The sequence below is a fragment of the Mirounga leonina genome, unplaced genomic scaffold, assembly GCF_011800145.1.
Source record: "Mirounga leonina isolate KUSES-001 unplaced genomic scaffold, KU_Mleo_1.0 Mir_200, whole genome shotgun sequence".
In the NCBI taxonomy this organism is placed as follows: Eukaryota; Metazoa; Chordata; class Mammalia; order Carnivora; family Phocidae; genus Mirounga; species Mirounga leonina.
The window spans coordinates 10,375,655-10,381,654 of record NW_023270503.1 but is presented as its reverse complement, the minus strand read 5'-3'; the positions used below and the strand labels follow the sequence as shown (position 1 = coordinate 10,381,654).

The 6,000-nt window shown below is 52.3% G+C and overlaps 1 protein-coding gene across 3 annotated transcripts in view; it reads right to left on the bottom strand.

Annotated features, from left to right (window-relative positions):
• HNF1B (HNF1 homeobox B) overlaps positions 1-6,000 on the bottom strand; it is a 52,023-nt gene that overhangs the window by 21,488 nt on the left and 24,535 nt on the right. The gene's annotated exons all lie outside the window — the stretch shown is intronic.

Below are 6,000 nucleotides of genomic sequence, written 5' to 3'. Positions count from 1 at the left end.
GAAGGAAGGAAGGAAGGAAGGAAGGAAGGAAGGAAGGAAGGAAGGAAGGAAGGAAGGAACTCCAACGAACAAGAGGATTCCCCTTGTTGCTTTAGCATAGTTCTTTCAGGCTTTAGGTGCTGAGATTGGCCTTCTCCTCCCGGCAAGGGTATTTGTTTTACTATTCGAAATGCCTTCTAGAAATCTCTCCCTGATATCTCTTGGCAATGCGGGGCTGCAAAGTATGAGTAGACCCTTTCTACAAAGAGGCACTTACCCAGGGACCCCTGTAAGAGCTATAGCGAAAGGCATCCGTCTCTGCGCACCATGGTTTTGGCTGAGCCTGAGAGGCCCTGGCGGGTGGTGGGGGGGTGGGGCAGGGGCACGGGCAGAGCAGGACAGAGATGGGGCTGCAGCTGGGAGTCTTTGGCTCTGGAACTCACAGTCCTCTGATGGGGTCCCATCTGGCTGACTTCCAGGGCCCAGGGGGAGGCGTGTCTGCCAGGACGTGGGGCAGGCAGCGCATACTGGCAGGATGTGGATGCCTTAGTAAACCACTGCAGTTTGGTCTGCAAGGGAGGGGAGAACCAAGCATGTTTACAGCCTCACTGCTCTGACCCTCCCTCTTGCTCAGGAACCAAAACAGAGGTCTGCGCTCGGGAAGGGCAGAAGGAAGCTGAAGGGGAGAGCAGGGTGTGGGGGGGGGGGGAGGGGAGGGGGGCAAAGAACCAGGGCTCAGTTTGCAGGGTCAAAGTCCTGCTGGATGGGCCCATGAGACAGCCAAAGACAAAGCTGGGGGTCGCTGGGACATCTCACTCTAAGTTCAAAGCTGACAAAGACCCTGTTCTCGTTTTTCACTTTGGATTCAACAAAAAGGTTTGAGGGACCCTGGGTCTACCTGCAGGGGAGGGAGACGAATGCTCTCGGCATGCAATCGTTTGGAGAGGTGGGCCAACTGTCTGCCTACAATTCTCCATTTACCAGCTTTCCCCACATTAACTCTCACTGTATCAAGGATATGGATTCTGCTGGTCTGTCTCCCCCTGCCCTGCCTCCTGCTCCCCCTGGAGCCCCACCCTCCTGAGGAGGCTGCAAAGTCCCCCCAGGAGCCTCCAAATCACTAAGCAGCCTCCAAATCGCTAAGCCGCAGCTTGCCAAGAGGATCCTCAAGCCAGTTTTCCTGGCATGGTCCAAAGGACGTTACCCAAGGCTGATATGACCTAGAGCCTCAGAGGGCTGGGAAGAAAACAAACAAATGCTAAGGCAGGGTTCTAACCTTCAAGAGCAACCTGCTTGACTCTGAGTGGCTTGATGCGTGCTCTATGGGCTTCTTCTATTGCTGGTTGTCCCCACCCTTTGATGCATGGGGCTGCCGGTGGGGGTGGCGGTGGCAGTGGGACAGCATTGGAATTTGGCGGTTACTGGTCTAGGGCACCACATTTTGGGGGGAACAGGCGCCATGGAGTTAAAAGGAAGAAAGGCTTCCCTGCCTCCAAACCAGCACCCCCTGCCCAGTCCTGCCCGTGATCCTCCGCAGCTATCTGTGGCCCTGAGGTCTCCTATTTACCCCCGTCTATCCGTCCCACTGGATCACATTAGGTTCTTTTTTTCTCCACTCACATTTGCCCCTGGGCTCCTGGAAGGATGCGTCCAACAGCTCACAGTGTTGTCATGTAGAGAAGAGAGATGTGTGCCTCGTGAGCTCAGGAGCCAGAGCAGCTCCAGCAATAAATAGTGGAGGCAGGTTTCAAATCAGTAACAGGTAACGTCTTCTGACAAGGAGGGACAGGGAGAAGACTGTGGGCTCGAGAGCTTGCCAAACTCAGGCTCGAATCCTGACTTTGCTCTTTGGAGACGTGTGATCTTGAGAAAATAACTTCTCTATCTGTGCTGTAGCTTCCTCTCATACAATGGAGGGAATGCTTCCTCAACAGGGCCATTTGGGGATAAGAGAAAGTATCTATAAATCTCCTAGCATAATGCTAAATAAATGGTAACTATAGGTGGGGAGGGAGCTGGTATGGAGATGGACCCCAAGGTACTTGCCCTAAGACTTAGGGCAGATTCTAAGTACCGAATGGAATGACCTGTCCCTAGAGAAGGGCTCCCAAAGGAGTCTACCCTGTAGAAGCCCCGATGTTTTGCTCTGGAAGCAACCTGGGAGGCAGGCCTGGCCCCTGCCCCTCTCATTCTTTCCTTTTGGAGGGACTGGACTTCACCCTGTTTTCTCCTGCTTTCTCTGACTCCCTGGCCAGCTATTTACCTCCCCAAGATGCTCTGCTCTTGAGAGAGTGGTGATAACGCTGGGAGTCAGGCGTGTGTTCACCTCCCAGCCTGTCCCCATCATCGATTCAGCCTCAAGTCAAACAGACTCTGGTTTTAGCCTATTTAATTTGGCCGAAGGAAGAGGGCCAGTCGTCTGATGATCAAATATGGGTCACGGGGAGGCTTCTCCCCTACCGCAGGCTACATAATTATTTATTTAAAAATAATTAACCAAGGATATCCGCAGGAAACAAAAGCCTTCTTTAGGAGGGAGCCTGGCAGAAGAGTGTCAAGAGCCATTTGTTAGAACCCAGGCAGTGTAGCCCAAGGCTGCTGTGGTGTTTAAACCTTGTTTGCTCCCCCCAGCAGAACTTCATTCTAGGAGAAATGTAAGGGTGGGGCTGTTCTGTTAAAAGACCGGTGGGCTTAGACCTCTGGCGAAGGGGGAGCATCGGGCTGGGAGCTTAGGGGATCCCTGGTTGATCTCAGCTCTGCCTTCAGTGTATTGGGTGAACTCCAGCTTCCTCATCTCCGAGCCAGAGGACTGCCCGCTGTGGGAGGGGGCTGTTATCACTGCCGAGTGTGGTGGGAGCGAGGCGGGGGGCTGTTCACCCAGATTCACCTGTAACCTTTCCCACCGGTGCTCCTCTCACCAGCAGTTGGGCAATCATTCTGGGCCCAGAGAAGGTGGCTGTAATCAGGCAGCCGCCTTAACGGGGGTGTGAAGGTGGAAGGTGTATCACAAGACAGTGGCTGGCAATCCACCGGGAATAGGTGTTCTTGTTAGAGGAAGGAGCGGCCGGGTCCTTGGGTATTTCACAAACCCAGGAGAGCTCTTCAAGGGAGAAGGAAAGCGGAGGAGGCTCTGGCGCCAGGCAACCCCGGTTTAAATCCTGGCTCAACCACACATTAGCTGTGTGGCCTTGGGGAGGTGACTGAACCTCCCCGAGCTTCAGCTTCTTTGCTGTTAACAATCTCTGACCCTTAGCTCATTGGGAAGAAGATGAATGACTTAAGGGATGTGGAAGTCCCCAGAACGTGCTTGGCACATAACAGTGGCTCAAGATACCTCAGCTCCTTCTACTTTGGGACTGTCTCAGTCCAAAAGATGTTTTCAGGAAGGCTGAGTTCACACAAACTTGACTGAGCACCTCTCACGTGCTGGGTACTGTGCTAGGGAAGTGGAATGGCATCTTCCCTTCTTCCTTCACCCCTGCAAGCTCTGAACATAAATACTACCACAAGGGCTCTGGTTTACTACTGACTGGCCAAAGCTGCTGGGTTAATAGCCCCAGAGGTCCCCAGAGGAGATATGACAATGCCAGAAGGTGGCCCTGTACCTTGCACTCCCTTCCTGGCTCAAGGCACTCATCGGCCATGTCCCCACCGCTGGTCCTAGGAACCACGGTACGTGTGTCCAGCAGCAAAAGTCATCCCAGCTAGAATCTAGAGACATCCCTGAGATCCTGGTGAGGAGCTGACCTCCTTCACCTGTTCCTAGGCCTCAGTATCATGGGTGTTGGGCTCTTCCTGAATTCCTGACGGCATGTGGGACAGAGACAACTCATCCGGTTTCTATGCAATATGACTAGTCAGAAGTATCAACACATGAACGGAGTTCATGGTTCAGGAAGCCGGCATCTCCACACTCTGCTTCCTGTGCCAACACCCTCCTCCAGGGCACTCTTCACACTGCTGCAGCTTGGGATTTCTTTCTTAAACAAACTCGCACCACGTCACTGCCCTCTTTGGAAACCTAGGACGGCCCCTCACTGCCTTCTGGAAAAGCCCCAACAGCAAAGACTAGCAGAATCGGGCCTCTGTGACTCCAGCGCCTTAGCTGCATCATCTCGCATGACATCCCACACAGCTGTGTCAGAGCACCTGCTGTCCGTCATGTTGGCCCGGCCATCTCCTGCCTCTGTGCCTTTGCTTCTGCTGTTCCCTCTGCCGGGAAAGCTCTTCCCTTCTTTTCCATGTCGCATCTTTTTAAGAGGGCTAAATGTCACCTCCTCTGTGAAGCTCTCCTTGATTCATCCTGGTAGTTATCTGCTTTGCCCTTTGCATTTCACATGCAGTTGAGACGCTTACAGCGGGAGTCAGTCGCCCAGCACCATAATGTTCCTATGATAGGGTACTTCTCTTTCCCTCTTAAAGGAAGGGATGACTTTTTACTCAACATTGCATCCTCAGAGCCTAACAGAGGGCCTGGGACTATGAACATTTCCTGAAAGAAGGAATGAGCACTCAGCTGCTTTGAGCACGCATTCTCTAGAACAAGGGAGCATCCCTTCTGACCGAAGGAGAAAATGCCATCAGTCCCACAGCAATGTTGGTATTGAAAGCGTGCATCTGGTCCAATTCTATTGATACACTATGGAATAATCTGAGTGCAACGTGAATTTCCCATTAGGAATTCAGAAACCTGCACCCAGCTGAGCGGAGCCACATGGGAAAACACTAAACACATTAGTGTGTGTTCGCATGCGCGCGCACACACACACACACACATGCACACACACACACACCCTTCAAGCGTCTACCAGCTACCTGCAGTTTCCTGCATGTGCTATAGGCCACCTCCATCCACATCTGGAGTTAGAACCTTCCCTCCGATTTCCGACAACCCTCCACCCACCACTTCACACCAACTCACAAGCTGAGACCCTTCTGACGCCTACCTCCACACGCAAACTTCAGGGCTGCTTCAGGTAAAATGCCGTATTTATTGCTGCACTGATGCATTTCCTAACCAGTTAACGGGGGTAAAACTCTGCTCATCTTTTTATTAGAGTCTTATCTTCTTAAAGGGTGTCACTGAAGAAGTTTTGAGTAGTGTGCCCTTAACCCCATTTTTTCCCCCATAAGCCCCGGGGTTTTTATTGCATGACTTTACAGAGCATGGTGGTTTTTATGATGTAAATGTCGGCTTCTACAGAACTGACCATGCACCTGTGTTCGAGGACAGACACAACTGCCCCATAGGAGGACCCCGGAGAGGACCTGCTCAGGGTGTAATTAACCGCAAGTACTTTTCAGAAACCTGTGCTTCAGGGGCTGAGAACTTACAGCTCTCTTAGAGCTTCTCAAAACAACTGGAATTCCACAATTCCAGAAATCAACAGGCCATCAGCGTCTAGATGCTTGAAACGAATTCTCTCTCTCTGTCTCTCTGCCTTCTCTGCCTTGATGATTCTGGGCCAGTCAACTGTGGGGTCTTGGCATTTTTTTCTACAAGATGGGCATATGGATCTTCCTTCCTCAGAGGCCAGAATGATGAGTGAGTAAAATAAGGTGAGAGAAGCACCAGGTTTTCCGGGGAGAGAAAAAGCTGCGCAAACAGCAGAGCAATGTCAGCCAGGGAAACATGACCAGAACCGCTCTTTTATAGGAAGCGGGGGGAGAGGGAGGTGGGGCCTCCTGGGCAACGTGAGGCTCGGCTTGCCCCCATGTGGCCTTTGGCACTGAAGCCAGGGGGCCCATTTTCCTGGGGTCTGGGAGCTGCACCCAGAATCTGGTGGGATGCCTTTCACCCTTGACATTTCAAAGCCAATCTCCCATCCCTGATAATGCAGGAATGTTCCTCCGGCTGATGGACCTCTGCCAGGGAGAACGAGCGTCCCAGCCACCAACAGAGTAAACATTACTCAACTGGCCAGAGTCTGTCACACACATTCTTCCCGTGTGTTTTTAACCTCATGCAGAGCACAGTCCAACCCTGTTGGGTCTAGAAACTGGGAACTTAAGCCCAGGCAA